General features: G+C 40.2%; 1 protein-coding gene across 12 annotated transcripts in view; it reads right to left on the bottom strand.

Annotated features, from left to right (window-relative positions):
* The window catches only part of gtdc1 (glycosyltransferase-like domain containing 1), a 369150-nt gene that overhangs the window by 23259 nt on the left and 328826 nt on the right, over positions 1–17065 (bottom strand). The gene's annotated exons all lie outside the window — the stretch shown is intronic.

The raw sequence follows: 17065 nt of genomic DNA on the forward strand, positions 1-17065 counted from the left end.
CCCATCTGGTCCTCCTTAATGATGGAGGGCAGTATAGTTTCTAGTCTTAATGCCAGAGTCTTGGATAGAATTTTGAAGTCAACATTCAGAAGTGAAATGAGTCTATTGGAAGCATAATCCTCTGGGGCCTGCCCTTTTTTTTAAGAATGAGAGAGATGAGAGAGAGATGTTTGCCTCTATTAGAGATGGTGGGAGGAGGCCACGACTATGTGAGTCGTTAAACATACTAAGCATCGGCTCTGACAATATACCTACAAATTCTTTATTGATCTCACTGGGGAGCCTGTCAGGACCAGGAGCCTTCCCATTCTAGAGCTGTCTGACAGCCTCCTGCACTTCTTGCTCTGACAACTCTTGTTCAGGCGTCACTGCTGGAAGGACCAAATTCTTAATAAAGGACTCCATCCTAGCCCACCCACTCTCACAGCTTTCAGAATGGTATTATTCAGCGTAAAATTTCCAGAATGCTGCATTAATCCTTTTAGAATCGCAAATCAAATTTCCAGTGTCTTCTCTGATCGAGGTAATGGCTTGGGGGGGCACTCCTTTTCCTAGCAAGATATGCTAGGTACTTGCCTGGCTTATCCCCATGCTCAAACAGCCTTTGTCATGCAAATGTAAGCTCCCTCTTGGCTGTCCGTGTGAGCCTGGAGTTCAGTGTAGACAAGAGCACGGTGATCCTCTGCAGTTTAACTAGTGAGGGCCTGTCAAAGTATGCCTTTTCAGCTACTTTCAGACACTGAGCAAGCGTTGCTGCTCACCAGTCTGTCACTTCTTATTGGGTGAATAGGAGATTCACCCCTAGCATTGGCTTTAGCTGTTTCCCAAAGAATGGATGGGCTAGTGGCCGAGCCTGAATTAATATCTAAGAAAGCCTGAAGTCAGTTAAAAAAAATTCAATAAACATTCTATCCTTAAGGATGAAGGGGTCCAGTCACGAGTGACTCGGGCCTACCACTGTATCCTTACTCTTAACCATTAAATACACTGGGGTGTGATCGGAAATAGTGATATTGCCAATTGTACATGATGCAACCGAACCCAGATGTGCTGCGGGGGTCAGAGAAAGATCAATCCTGGTATGGCATTTATGTGGGTTTGAGAAGAACGTGAAGTCCCTGCTAATAGGGTGAAGGAACTTCCAAACATCGACCAACTCCAATTCAGCACATAAATCCCATAATTGTTTAGATTGCAAAGAAGATATCGGCAGACCGTTGAGCAATCTGTCTACCGTAGGATCTATGAGACAGTTGAAATCCCCTCCTACAATAATATGTTGAGATGCAAGGTTTACCAGTCTAGAAAGTGCATTTGTCAAGAATTTAAGGGGGTAGGCCAGGGGACAGTAAGCATTTAATATCCCATATTTTTCTCTATGTTTCAAAGCTTTGAGGATTACAAATCTCCCATGAGTATCTTTCATGCACTCTAATAACTTAAATGGGAGATTCTTTCCAACCAAAATGGCCACCCGTCTACTCCTCTTATTGAAAGTTGAGAAATAAACTGTCATACCCTTTTTGTTGCAACTTCAAATGCTCTGCATCATCCAAGTGTGGTTCTTGTAATAAAGCACATCCACTCTCTCCCTTTTAAGGCTGGAAAGTACCTTCTTCCTCTTGACAGGCAAATGACTCCCCTTAATATTCCAAGCGCACCACTTAAACAAATCCTTAGCTATAACCTTCCACAGCACCACCTAGACTCCAGAGAGGAGGAACCCAAACTACGGATCACTGAGATTTAGTGCAAAAGAATCTACAAAACCCACACAAGACTAAAAAAACTACATCTAACAGATCTACAAAACTCATAAAAACTATATACAGCAAAAACAGAAAAACAAACAAAAATCACCAAAGGCACTGATTGGAGGAATTTACACCCCCCCCTCCCCATTCAAAGGGTTACCAAGACATCCTACAACCCTAGTAACCATCCCAATTGCCCTCTCAGCTGCTACCAGCAAAGGATTGTACCACATCCACCGACCACCCGGTAGAGAGAAAAGAAAAATCCCAAGAGCAAAGTTATTTTGTGGGCAGCATGGTGGCACAGTGGTTAGCACTGTTGCCTCACAGTGCCAAAGACATGGGTTCAATTCCCTCCTCAGGCAACTGACTGTGTGGAGTTTGCACATTCTCCCTGTGTCTTCGTGGGTTTCCTCCGGGTGCTCCGGTTTCCTCCCACAGTCCAAAAAATGTAAAGGTTAGGTGAATCGGCCATACTAAATTGCCCTTGGTGTTAGGTGAAGGGGTGAAATGTAGAGGAATGGGTCTGGGTGGGTTGCGCTTCGGCGGGTCGGTGTGGACTTGTTGGGCCGAAGGGCCTGTTTCCACACTGTAAGTAATCTAATCTAATATCTAATACTATAGACAAGTAAATTAAAAATAAATGTCACCCATCCCTTAACATAACTTAGAAATTAAAAATAAATACTCTATCCATCACAGACATCATTTCACGCAACTGATTACTAGAAAGGAGACTCCACCAAGTCCTTTTTAAAGAGCAAACCCGAACAGTTCTGTCCTCTATGTCTATTCGGCCATTCGACTGATGTCAACGTGGCCACAAAGTTCTTCGTTTTCTCTGACAAGTCAAATAAATGTATGGATCCATTATGATTGATCCAAAGCACTGCTGGATATCTTAAGGCATACTGGATCCCAAGCTCTCTCAATCTCCTCTTGACGTCATCATAGGATTTTCTTTTCTGGACCACTGCCGCCGAGAGTACTTGAAAAAAACATGACCCTGGAGTCGCTACATACCAACGCCATAAGGTCTCTCCCCTGGGTTTTAGAGGCTTCCATGACCCTCTGCTTGTCTTTATAATGATGGAATCTTACCAGAACAGGGCGTGGGTGCTGATCTGCACCTGCCTTTCGTGCCACGATCCGGTAGGCTCTTTCCTCCAGACCAAGGGACTCTGGGAACCACTTCTCGAAGAAATCCACTGGACGTTTACCTTCTGTCCCCTCCAGCGTGCCAACAATGAGCATGTTCTTTCTTCTGCTGCCGTTTTCGAGATTGTCTACCAGATCCAACAGACCCTGGACCTGTTTCCAGGGCTTCAATCCGATTCTTGGAGGAGTCAGTCTATGCCTCTACCCCTGCAGTCCAGCGCTCAAGCTCTTCGGTTCTTTTCCCAGGTCTTGCAGCATAGCAGATTCAAGAGTCATCTTTTCTCTTCAATGTTTTTTCCTGGATCTGCCTCCCTGAGACCTCGTGAGATTTGGTCAGCTCCTCAAACAGGGTCTGGTGAGTAAGCAAGCCCGCTGCCTCAGAGGGCTAGGCTGTGGCCCCGGCCTTGGGCGAGCTTCTTCCTTTCTTCGGCATTCTCCAGCTGCAAGGACAAAGGGAAGTAAGATTTTTCAGGTATCCAGCTCCTTTACTGTGTTTTTACACACAGTAAAGTGTTTTGGATGGGTTCTGGCTCTGTCAGGTCGGTGTTGCAGTGCGGAGCCCTGCAAACATGATCCTATCAGAATGCCGCCATCTTGGATCCCTGTGCGTAATGTTAACACACTGCTCTTTTCAAATGAGCCCACTCACAGCCTCCACCCCTGACCCTACAGATATTTGTGGTTTGGGGAGGAGTCATGGGTAGCAGGCTTTTTCATATAAATCTAGTCCAAATGATAGAGTGAAAAATTTACACTTTTTTCTTGAATGCGGGACTTATAGTTAAAATGGTTTCTAATAGTCAGATTTGAACACAGAAAGTATCACAGTTTGACAACAATGGGTCTTATGTTGGTTTTGGGATAGTGTGACAAAAAATACATTAGTTACCTTGGTTTAAATTTGTCGTCTCTAAAGATCTCTCCTCATTTCAGATACTGAACACCTTAAATGCAATCATGTTCAGCTCACCACATTGACAATTAAAACAGCAAAACCTAATATATATGATTTGATAATTGACAAACATTCCACTTGAAATAGGGTCTCTTAAGATTGATTACCATTGCCATTGGCCTTGTATGTAAGGTGATCTATACAAAGACAGGAAATAGGAGCAGGAGTAGTCCATTCAGCTCTTGGAGCCTGTCATTTGTCATTTAATATGATGTGGAGGTGCCGGTATTGGACTGGGATGGACAAAGCTTTCGGAGGAGTGAGGGCTCTGAAAGCTTGCAGTTTCAGATAAACCTGTTGGACTATATTCTGGCGGTGTGATTTTTGACTTCATATAATATGATCAAAGCTGATCATCCAACAAAGTACCCTGTTCCCGCCTTCTCCCCATTCTCTTTGAAACCTTCAGCCCCAAGAACCATGCTTAATTTCTTCTTGAAAACATTCAATGTTTTGGCCTTAAATGCTTTCTGCGATAGAGAATTCCACACTTTCACCATTCTGGGAAAATAAATCTCTCCTCATCTCAGCCCAAAATGGCCTCCTGCATATCCTTAGACTGTACCTCTGGTTCTGGTCTCCCAGTCATCGAGAACATCTTTCTTGCATTTACCTGTCTATTCTTGTTAGAATGTTAATACGTTCTATGAGATCCCTCTCTTGTAAATTCCAGTGAATATAGTTCCAACTAATCAGGTCTCTCTTTGTATGTTAGTCCTGCCATCCCAGGGATCAATCTGGTAAACCTTTGTTGCACTCCTACCACATCCAGAACATCTTTCCTCAGACAAGGAGACCAAAACTTCATGCAATACTAGAGATGTTATCTCACCAGGGCTCTGTATAATTGCAACAGGACATCTCTGCTTCTGTCGTGAATCCTCCTGCTATGAAGGTCAGCATACCAGTTGCCTTCTTCACTGCTTCTGCATCTGCATGCTTACTTTCAGCAATCTGCGTACAAGAACATCCATGTTCCCCTTTCCCAAACTATCACCATTCAAATAATAATCTGCCTTCCTATTTTTACTACCAAAGTGGATAACCTCTCATTTATTCACTTATACTTAATCTGCCATGCATTTCCCACTTAACTTGTTCAAATCACACTGAGGCATCCTTGCATCCTCCTCACAGTTCACCCTTCAGCTAAGCTTTATATCGTCTGCAAATTTGGAGATATTACATTTAGTTCTCCCACATCTAAACCATTATATATGCATTATGAATAGCTGGGGTCAAAGCACTTCTGCTCGCAGTCACTAGTCACTGTCTGCCAATTGGAAAATGACCCATTTATTCCTACTGTTTGTGTTTTGTCTGTCATCCAGATCAGCATAGTACCCTATTCAATGCACTTCAATTTTACAAGTTAATCTTTAATCCGGGATCTTATTGAAAGCCTCTGATATCCATGCAAGCCACAACCATTTGCTACTAACTCTACAAGTTACATCTTTAAAAGAATTACAGTAGATTTGTCGAGCATGATTTCACTTTTATAAATCTATGCTGACTCTGTCTAATTCTATATCTGTTTTCCAAATACTCTGCTATGAAATCTTTTACAATGGACTCCAGCATTTTCATACTACCCATGTCAGGTTAACCAGTCAATAAAAAGAACTATAAATTAATGATTAACTTGTCAGTATTTCTAGATTTCTTTTGGACTAGTATGAGAAAGTCCTTGGAGTGATGAATGAGAATTTGCTTTGAATTTGTGGCATTTTTTGGGTAGTCAGAGTAAACACAGAAGAGCATTAGCTTGCTTTCTACTAGAAGATCATGTACTTCTTTTGTTCGGGGAAAAACTCATAGCTTGGAAAGCTATTGTTTTCAGTTACATTTTCAGTGACAGGTTGGAGTTAAAATGCAATTCCTGAAGAATGGAGATAAGTCACAACAGTTAAGAAGTAGGTGACTTTAGAGTAAGGATTTAGTTTGAAAATACCAGACCAAAACTGTTTAGTTGGAATCCTGAAGGGGTTATTTAAAGCTGAGAAAGTCTAGGCTCGGTTGTATGAATAATCAAGGAAGATTATCAAATTCTCAAAGTCGAAAATTAAAAGAAACAGTTAAGTCGAACCTATGAATGAAATGAGAAAGGAATTCTCTCATGTGTTTCAGTACTTTAAAGCGATGGTGTTGTTTTTATACTATATGTATTACAAAATTCATACCATCCCTTTGGCCTAAGCATTTTTCATTAAATATTGAATCCTGATGCCTAATATATGGAGTAGGATAGACTCCCACGCTAATAATCTTAAGGGCATCAGTTAGATCAGTTGGCTAGATGGCTGGTTTGTGATGTGGAGGGTCATCAACAGCGTCAGTTCAATCCTTGGACCAACTGAGGTCACCATGAAGGTCCGACCATTCAACCTTGCCCCTCTAAGGTATGGTGACTCTTAGGTGAAACTGCCGATGAGAGACCAGCCCTATGGTCCTCTCAAAATGTGGTGACTTTATCTCATAATCTGAATGACACAGGTAAGGTAGAGTGTACACAATAAAGGATTCTCACCTGTGCTCAAGTTAGCAAATTGTTATTCTTACATTTAGTGATTTACTGTCCAGTCCTCTTCCAAAGTAGTAGGTTTCACATTATTGGCCCTTATGATTTACAATGATAAATTCACATCAGGAATATATCATGAGGTAAAAACAAAAATCTAATGTCACATATGTCTGGTCAACAAGACACTTGACTGAAAAAAATTAAAAATAGAAGTACTAAACAATATTTATTTGTTTGGAAGATAACACAGAGTGTCAGCCATTACTGACTGGTGTACTGTACAATGGTAACATAAAAATGGTAACATAGATCAGGATGGTTACCCTGCCATTCTAAATCTAGGTATCATAAGCAAGTAACAGTAACTTTTCAACAGTAGTTAAAATACAGAAGATCAACGAGAACAGGAGCTGCTGGAACAGAGATATACTAAACGCTAAATAATGTGCACATACATCCTGAATCCTAAAGACCTTGTTGCTCCTGTACATAGTATGAACCAATGGTTCTTTACCAACAAGTGTGCCCCCTCTACCTTTGTGATCAAAGACTTATCTATCTTGCCTGACCAAGTTTACTAGTATTCTTTGAGATGTTTGTCTAAGTTGGTTCTCTTTGAGTGATGCAAGTCACTTTTGGATACAGCAATGAGTTGCTGGACAGAGAGGTCAGTATACCATCCCCAAGTCACTCTTAATTTACATGTGCATAGTACTTGACATTGGTCCAGTTTCCTCAGAGCCAGCTGTCAGGGTGAACAGAACCTCTGCCACTCCTGTTTATATCTGCCGCCAGGGCTCCCTGTTTGGGCCAAATTATCAGCCCCAATCAGGAAACTCATATTCTATGAGGTCCACCTTGCTGACCTTGTTTCAATCACTACATCCCCCCAATTCCAGAGACGTAGACCTCTTCTTTTTATAGAGCTATAGTCATACAGCATAGAAATAGACCCTTCGGTCCAACCAGACCATACTGAATGCACTCCCAACTTAAACTAGTCCCACTTGCCTGCTCCTAGCCCATATCTGTCCAAACCTTTCCTATTCATGTACCTATCCAAATGTCTTTTAAACGTTGTAATTGTACCCGCATCCACCACGTCTTCAAGAAATTCATTCCACATGCGAACTATCCTGTGCGTAAAATATTTGCCTCTAGTTTTTAAATCTCTCTCTTCTAAACCTTAAAAATATGCCCCAGGTCTTGAAATCCCCCATTCTAGGGGAAAAAAAAACTACCATTAACCCAACTATATCCCTCATGATTTTATAAGCTTCTATAAGGTCACCTCTCAACCTCTATATTCAAGTGAAAAAATGTCCCAGCCTTTCTTTGTACCTCAAACCTTCCAAACCTGGCAACATCCTGGTAAATTTATTTGGAATCCTCTCCAACTTAATAATATCCTTCATATAACAGGCAACCAGAACTGGGCACAGTATTCCAGAAGAGGCGTCACCAATGTCGTGTACAACCTCAACATGACTTTGCAACTCCACTACTCAAAGGACTGAGCAATGAAGGCAAGCGTGTCAAATGCCTTTTTAACCACCCTGTCTATATTGATGAAAACTTCAAAGAATTTTGTACCTGCACTCCTGGTCCCTCTATTCCACTACAGTACCCACGGCTCTGCCATTAGTCGTATAAGCCGTATCCTTGTTTGTTGTACCAAAATGCAATACTTCTCATTTATCCAGATTGAACTCTATTGCCATTTTTCAGCCTATTGACCATTTGATTAAGATTCCTTTTTAATCTTAGAAAATCTTCTTTACTGTCTACAATGACACCAATTTTGGTGTCATCCCCAAACTTACTAACTGTGCCTTCTATATGTTTTCATCCAAATCATTTATATAAATGACAAACATAAGAGGACCCAGGACTGATCCCTGTGGAACACCATTAGTGACAGGCCTCCTTCCAACATCTCCTGCATGTTAAGCCAATTATGTATCAATTGGCAAGCTCACCCTGAATCCCATGTGACCTAACTTTACTAATTAATCTACCATATGGAACCTTGTCAAAGGTTGTACTAAAATCAAAATAAACAATGTCTACTGCTTTGTCAATAATCTTGTTGGTAACCTCCTCAAAAAACTCAATCAAGTCTATGAGATGTAAATTTCCTCGCACAAAACTATGCTAACTATCCCTAATCAACTTTTGCCTCTCTAAGTGTCCATAAATCTTATCTTTTATAATCACGTCCAACAATTTACCCACAACCAAAGTCAGACGCACAGGTCTATAGTTTCCCAGTTTCTCCTAACAACCTTTTTTAAACTAAGGTACATTAGCAACCCTCCAGTCTTCAGGCACCTCACTCATAGTTATAGCTGATGGAAATATTTCTGCAAGGGCTCTCGCAATTTCCTCCCTTACTTCCCACAACATTCTGGGATACGTCAGATCAGGTCCCAGAGATTTATCCACCTTTATTTTCTCTAAAACCTCCTGAATTTCCTCTTATGTAATGTGAACTGTTCCTAAAATGTCAAAGTTTATTTCTCTGCATTCTCTAGACTCAATTTCTTTCTCCACAGTAAAAACTGACACGTCATATTCATTTAGTATCTCTCCCATCTCCTGGTGTCCAACACAGAGACGACCCTCTTGATCCTTATGAGGCCCTACCCTCTTTCTAGTTAACCCCTGGTCCTTAAGGTATTTGTTGAATCTGTTTGGATTATCCTTAACCTTGTCCGCCAATGCTAACTCATATATCCTCTTTGCCTTCCTGATTTCTTTTCGAAGAATGTCCATACACTCTTTCTATTGAATAGGAGATTCAATTGAACCAAACTGGCTATATCTAAAATAAGATTCTCTTGTATTCACCTAATCTACTGTGTCCTTTGCTCTCGATGTGGTCTCCTCGACATCAGAAGGACAGGATGCCAACTCCTGAAACGGTTCAGGGAAAATCTTTGGGTTGTACCCACCAAAGAACCCCACCACCCTGTGGCCAATCACTTCAACTCCCCCTCCTATTCCTCCAAGGATATGCAAGCCTTGGGCCTCGTCCACCACCAAAGCAAATCCACCCGTCAACTGGGTGAAGAATGCCTCATCTTCCGCCTCAGGACCCTCCAACTACACAGCATCAACACTGACTTCACCAATTTCCAAATCACCCCACCCCCCACCTCCCACCTCCTCCCAAAACCCTCCAATTCAGCACCACCCTCTTGACTTATCCATCTTCCTTCCACATCCCACCTGCATCCACCTATCATCTTGCTCCCAGCCCCACCCCAATTTATGTCTCAGCCCCCATCCCCCTTCACATTCTGAAGGGTTTATGCCCGAAATATCAACTCTCTTGCTCCTAACCTGCTGTGCTTTTCCAGCACTACACTTTTTGACTTTAACTCTCTGTTATCTGCAGTCCTCACTCTCTCTTTTATTCACAACCAGAACCACAATATCTTTATTCTTCCATTGGTCCTTAATCTTACCAACCTTACCCTTCACTCTAACAGGAACATAATGCCACTGAACTCTCATTATCACATTCTTGAATGCCTCCCATTTATCAGATGTCCTTTTAACTGTGAACAGTCTACTCCAATCAACTTTTGTAAGTTCTTGTCTCATACCATAAAAAATTTTGCTTTACTTCAATTAATTTTTAAAAAACTTTTATGGAAGATATATCTTTTTCCATAACCATTTTAAAACTATTACAATTATGATTGCTAGACCCAAAATGTTCCACCAATTTTACTTGAGTCACCTGTCCTGCCTTATTGCCTAAAAGGTCTAGTTTTGTTCCTTCTCTAGAAACAGCACCCACATATTGATAAGGAAAATTTTCTTGAACACATTTGACAAATTCTTCACCATTCAAACCTATAATACTATGGTAGCCCTAGTCAATATATGGAAAATTAAAATCCCCCATTATTACAACCTTATTCTGCTTACATATATCTGAGATCTCCTCACATGTTTGTTTCTCAATTTCTCTCTTACTTATGGGGGGCCTATAGTACAATCCCAACAAAGTGATCTTTCTTTTCTTATTTGTAACTTCTACCCATATATTTTCACTGGACGATTTTTCAGAAATATCCTCTCTAGTTACAGCAAAGTTAAAAATCACACAACACCAGGTTATCGTCCAACAGATTTATTTGGAACCTGTAGACCACCTGAGGGAGAAGAAGTGCTTCAAAAGCTAGTGCTTCCAAATAAACTTATTGGACGATAACCTGGTGTTGTGTGATTTTTAACTTTGTCCACTCCAGTACAACAGTGGCACCTCCAAGACCTAGTGGTAGCAGTAAAAGCATTTCTCACTCCAGGACATTTTTGTACCTGGTCCAATTCCTCCAGTTCAGCCTCAGATGTGGGCGGTGTGTTCCAGACCAAAGCTGGCTCTTGCATCTGCAGCATTTTCTGAAGAAATGCATCCTATTCTTCAGGTGGTAATGGCGTCAAGGCTACAATGACTGCCATGTCCATCTCAGCCTTTTGGATGTTCTGAGGGGCTAGCTACATTTTGCTCCTGACCCACTTGCAGGTTTCACGTGGTCCACATGCTTGTTCAGGCCACCTCGCCTACCTGAACTGTGTACATCACAGGACCTGCTTCTGTGTTGACCTTGCCTCTTACCAAAGGTTTCAGCACCAAACTTCATCCCCTGAAGTAAATTATCTTTCTTGCTCATGTACAGCTGAAATGCATATAAAAGAATACCCAGAAAATTATAGCTAATTTAAAGCAAAGTGGTAAGGTAAGCAAGAGGGTTAATGTCATACTGATATCTAGGAGTGATTTTTCAGTTACTTAACATTATAAAATATGAGTACAAACACTAATTTGTTTGTTTAGAAATAATAATCCAAGAGGTAGATAATCAACTGTATTTACAGTTTAGGAGAATGTTGTTATCCTGAATTTCACTACCTTCCTGTCTGTGAAGAATAAAACTAAGATTATTTCTGAATTATCCCAAAAGCAAAAAGAATGTGAAAAAGATGTCACTAACATAGGGTACAAAATATGACTTACTATTTAGAAGCACTCACATTGCATTCCTATCTTCAACCAGCAAGATGATTTATATTTTGTGTCACTAGATCTAGCAATGTTGTATACAATATATGCCAGTCTTAGCTTCTAGTTGCAAATTTAAATCCCAAATAATCAGAAAACAACCTTGAGCAGATGGTTTTGTGCCAGGAAGGAAGTGGCACACAATAAATAAAACCCATTACTTATCACAATCACTCTGAATATCATAGGATAGTAGTTCATAAAGGGCAGGGAGGAGAGTGATGAAATTTGTGGAGGTGGCAATGGTTTGTTAAGATGTTATGTCTCTAAAACGGTTGTCTCATATGTCCTCTGGATCCATTGTTTCATGGTCGATACTTTAAGAACAGGCATTTGTTCAATCTCCTCCACATATTCCGTCATGAACGTTTTCAGTTTATACACTGTAATATAGGATTAATATCACAGAATCGTAGAATCCCTACAGTGTGGAAGCAGGTCATTCGGCCTATCAAGCCCACAGTGACCCTCCAAAGAACATCTCACCCAGACACAGCACCCCACTCTATCCCCGTAACCCTGCATTTCCCATGACTAATTCACATAACTTACATATCCTTGGATACTATGGACAATTAAACATGGCCAATCCACCTAATCTGCATATCTTTGGGTGGTGGGAGGAAATTGGAGCAAGTGGAGGAAACCCATGCAAACACAGAGAGAACATGCAAACTCTACACAGACAGTCACCCAAGGCTGGATTCAAACCCAGGTCTCTGGTGCCAGAAGGCAGCTAACCATTGAAACACCATTCTACTTTTAATGTAGCAGTAACACTTGAATTATATATCTAGAAAATGTCACATACCACAGAACTCCTTATATAGGCATGATAATGGCCTCCTCTTTGGAAGGGTCCATATCACACTGAGACAGAGCAAAGACTTCCCTGGGGTGGATGCAAGGGCTGAGGAAATGCTTCAATTAAACGTGTGTTATCTTCCTGACATTTCCCACAGATTATCTGCTCGCATTGAGACTGCTATGGCCATAGTTCTGAACATCATTATTCAAGGTTCATTAATGCCTTTTAGGAAAGGAAGTTTCTATTCTTACCTGGTCTGGCCTATATGGGAGTCCAGACTCAAAACGATATGTTTGACTCTTAACTGTCCTCTGCACAAGTAGGACTGGATAAATGCTGCTTTAGCCAGGAATGCCCACATCCTGTTCATGAAGTTTTTTAAAATATAAAATTTTAAGAAGTATCCCTGCTAACTATCAGTGTCTGCTAAGGATCAATGTCATAGAAATGACCATCAACGTGAATATTCAGCCTATGTTGTTAGGACCCAGAGCTGAACTTTCATACCAGGCTTTTGACATCTTAATGATAAACTCAGCAACAAAAGCAATTGAGACAACTGTTGCAATTTCTTGACAAATGTGGATGAAATCAGAAACATGTCAAACTTATTGATGATTTCTATAGAGGGACCATTATTAATGTACATGAAAGGTCACATTAAAGCTCTGATATGAGAAATTATCTTTAAAGATTATTGCTTTTCAAATCTCTGTCGATGATATCAAGATCATATCCAACATGGAGAACTGGTATAAAAAGAACAGCTATTCTTATTCTTCAAGTTGCAAACAAATTAGATGTAGTAAAAACAGGCATTGCTCTTTTAAGATAAAGGATAAGATACTGCTTCTTAGTTTTACTTAACTTTCAACTCAAAACAATGATGTGCGAATCGTATCAATATGAAACCTCTAGTTTCCTCACTTTCTTGACATTTCTGTTAAATTTCCATTTGTATCATAGTCTGCACTGTCATTACTCCATATAGGCATAAAGAACAGTCAAGGATTAATCTATACACAATAAATCACAAATAACAAATAATAAGTAGCAATTAGTTGAAGACAGTATTTCAATCATACAGCTTATGATGTTTTGAGATTCACCTGATTGAATTGCTGCCTTGTAATGGACTGCCAGCCATCTATTATCCAATATGCTACATATAAAGGAAAGACATAACCTCATGAAAGGCAGTCCAATATTTCTCACTAAAACGTTCTTCCTGTCTTTCAAATGGACCACAAATATTATTTCCCAGTAGAATTCCCTTGTCAGTGATATAATCTTGTAAAGCTACGCTCTTCCTGTCACATGATGCTGAGCCCTAATGCCCATAATTTTAGAAAGAAAAACTGCCTGTGGTGATGGCACATATGAGCTCCAAAATAAATGCTTTGATTCAGAAAATACATGGAGGACTGTACTGCATTAAAAAAAGCAGAAATTGTTCATACAGTCAGAGAGCTGTGCAGCATGGAAACAGACCCTTCGGTCCAACTCGTCCATGGCGACCAGATATCTCAACCCAATCTAGTCCTATTATATACCCATCCAAATGCCGCTTAAATATTGCAACTGTACTAGTTTCTACCATTTCCTGTGGCAGCTCATTCCATACACAAACATCAAGAGCTTAATGCATTGTAAAAGTTGGATGAATTCATAAACTGCTCAAATTTTAATCCGATGTTCTTAGATCAGGTCACTAATTAAAATCCTATTACTCACTACATATTTCTCAGCAAAACAAAAACAGTTAAATTATTTCTGAAGCAGTTCGTTTCTTGTTTATATCATAACCTACTAAGCATTCACCTCAATTTGTACAGCCATGCAAATGGCTAAATATAAAACAATATAATAAGGATTTTTTTTGTATAATGCAACCAATTCACTGGGAACCATGCATCAATGCCTTCAAAAATTTCGACCTGATCAGCAAAATCACCAGATTCACCAAAATCAATTTTCTCAATCAAGAGCATGTTTATGACAGGAAACCAATTTTCAAATCCTGATGTAAACCCCTAATCAAGCAATCTATCTTGATGTCAATGTGATGCTCAGTTGAAACACTTTTTGTATCACCCTTTAGCATTACACTCTTGCGACATACTTTTTGAAACAATAATGTATAGAACACGCTTTATAAAAATTATTCACAGGTGGTGGTCATCACTGGCTGGCCAGCACTTATTGCCATCTCTAATTGCCCATAGAGTATCTAAGAACCAACCTCATTCCTGAGGGACTGGAGTTACATGTCGGCCAACCAGGTGAGGATTACAGTTTCCTTCCTGAAAGGGCATCAATGAACAGGATGTTGGTTTTTCCCAACATTGTCAATGGTCATCATTAAATTCTTAAGTCCAGATTTACATTGAATTCAAATTCTATAATCTGCCATGATTTCACTTCCCCAAAACATTACTTAGGTCTCTGGATTAACAGTCTAGCAATAATACCATCACCTCCCCTTCAACAATTCGTATTGTAGCAAATGCAGTCATAGAACCCAAATATGAAATTCAACAAACTTTTATGACATTTCAAAATTCTACCAACCATTATTGCCTTTATAACTGGCATTTCTTAAGTTCAAAATCAAACCTGTAACCTAATATGGGCAAATCAAAATAGAATTGAAAATTAATAATTAAATTTCACAGAGTGTCTTTCTAGAGCTATACACAAGTAAATGTAAAGTCACCACAGTCCTACAGCACCATTAGAGTGAGAAAATTGGAGGGGCTTTAATCGGACGGTCATCCTGCCTCAGTCAAGAGGAGAGGTAAAGGATAACCTCATGGCAACATCAGCCTGTTTTGGAATTGAACCTATGTTGTTAGCATCACACTGCATTACAAAACAGCTATCCAGCCAACTGAACGAATCAAACTAAGGATAGCAAGACTAATGTTTCAGAAAGAGTCTAAGCATGCTGTGTACAGTCTGTCTTCTATTAATCTGGTCAAGTAATGGAAATTTACTAAAATTTAAAATAAAGAAATAGTTTTCACTGAATAGTGAAGCTTACAAGTCTTTCAAAGGGTCGTTTACAGTGCATTTCATGTGGGACAAATTAAAGTTCAAACAAAACCAAAATTTTAAAAGTGGTATCGCTATATTCTGTAAATGTTCAAAATCCTTTCATCAGATGCATTCCTTTCATTAATGCCTACAATACAAAGTGACTACTCATGTTGATGGGTAATGAGTCTGCAAGTAAGGTTCCTAACTTCACAATGCTTTAAACACAAGAGTCTCCTTAAATACAGTAAAGGACAATGTTAAATTTAAAGAAAATAAAGAGTAGCAGATGATGGAAATCAGAAACAAAACAGAAATTGCTCGGATAATACAGTAAGTCTGGCAGCATCTGTGGAGAGAAAGCAAAGTTAACATTGTGGGTCCAGTGACACCTTTGAATCAGTAATTGACTGATTTTGCATTTCAGGGACAATTTCTTTGGTACTCAGTCACCTAACCCTTAAAATTGCCATTCTCCCTTCTGACCAGCTAACAAGGTCCAGCGATTAAAATTTCTAAACTCTGAAACTTGTAAGACCCCTTGGCCTGCCTGAAACCTGTCTCATCACCTCCTACCAGAGTTAAAATCAGAACTTAATTATTACTAGAGTTATGTGATAAAGAAGAAAACATGCAAATAAAAAAACGGTACCAAAAGTTTGGTATATTTCTGTTCTAATTGTTATGAACAGTACACCCTCAACAATTACAGAAAATGATGATTGATGAGGACAGAGAGGTAGATGTTGTCGAAATGGACTTTAGCAGGTCTTTGACAAGGTCCTTCATGGATGATTGATACAAAAGGTACATCACATGGGATCTGTGATATTGCTAGTGAGATGGATACAGAAGTGGCTTATGTACCAAAACAGAGAGTAGCGGTGGAAGGGTATGTTTTGACTGTGATCAGAGGTGTTCTGCAGGGAACTATGCTGGGATGCCTGTTGCTTGTATTACATATAAATGATTTGAAGGAGAATGTAAGTTGTCTGATTAGTAAATTTGCAGACAGCACAAAGATTGGGAGAGCAGCAAATAGTGAGGAGGATAGGCAGAGGACAGAGAAGGATGCAGATAGGCTAGAAACTTGTTTGAAGAAGTGGCACAGATGGAGTTTAATTCAGTCAAATGCAAGGCAATGCATTTGGGAAAATCTAATGCAGGAAGGAAGTATACTGCAAAGAGCAGAATCCTTAGTAGCATCAACATGCAGAGGGATCTCAGAAGAAAAAAAAAACACACTTTTACATTTAATTTCATTGAGCCAAATGCTACTTTAAAAAAATCAAATTGGATTCTGTGCAGGCAAAATTTGACCCATTTTAGAAACCTTTGGGTAACTCTTGCCTTCTGGCAAGATGATGGCAGGATAGGACGCTCCAGCTGAAGCTCCTCTGCTTTGCCTGTTGTTTTTGTTTCTTTTCTTTTTTGTTTCTTTCTTTTCAGCATTCCTGGAGCAGCGCGTGGGGAAACCAGTGTACTGGAGCGTTGCGTGTGGAAACCTGAGTACCAGTATAGTGCGAGGGGAAACCAGAGTACCTGTGCATTGTGTGGGGAAACCAGAGTACCGTGCAGCGCAAAGGGAAACTCGAGTACTGGCACAGCATGAGGGGAAACCCGAGTACTCATGCAGTGTGAAGAGAAGCCCAAGTACCGGGGCAGCACCAGGGGAAGCCCAAGTACTGGCGCAGCTCGAGGAGAAACCAGAATATTGGCAAGGTGAGGGGAAACCTGAGTACTGGTGCAGCGCCAG

This window comes from Chiloscyllium punctatum, chromosome 10 (assembly GCF_047496795.1).
Source record: "Chiloscyllium punctatum isolate Juve2018m chromosome 10, sChiPun1.3, whole genome shotgun sequence".
Taxonomy (NCBI): Eukaryota; Metazoa; Chordata; class Chondrichthyes; order Orectolobiformes; family Hemiscylliidae; genus Chiloscyllium; species Chiloscyllium punctatum.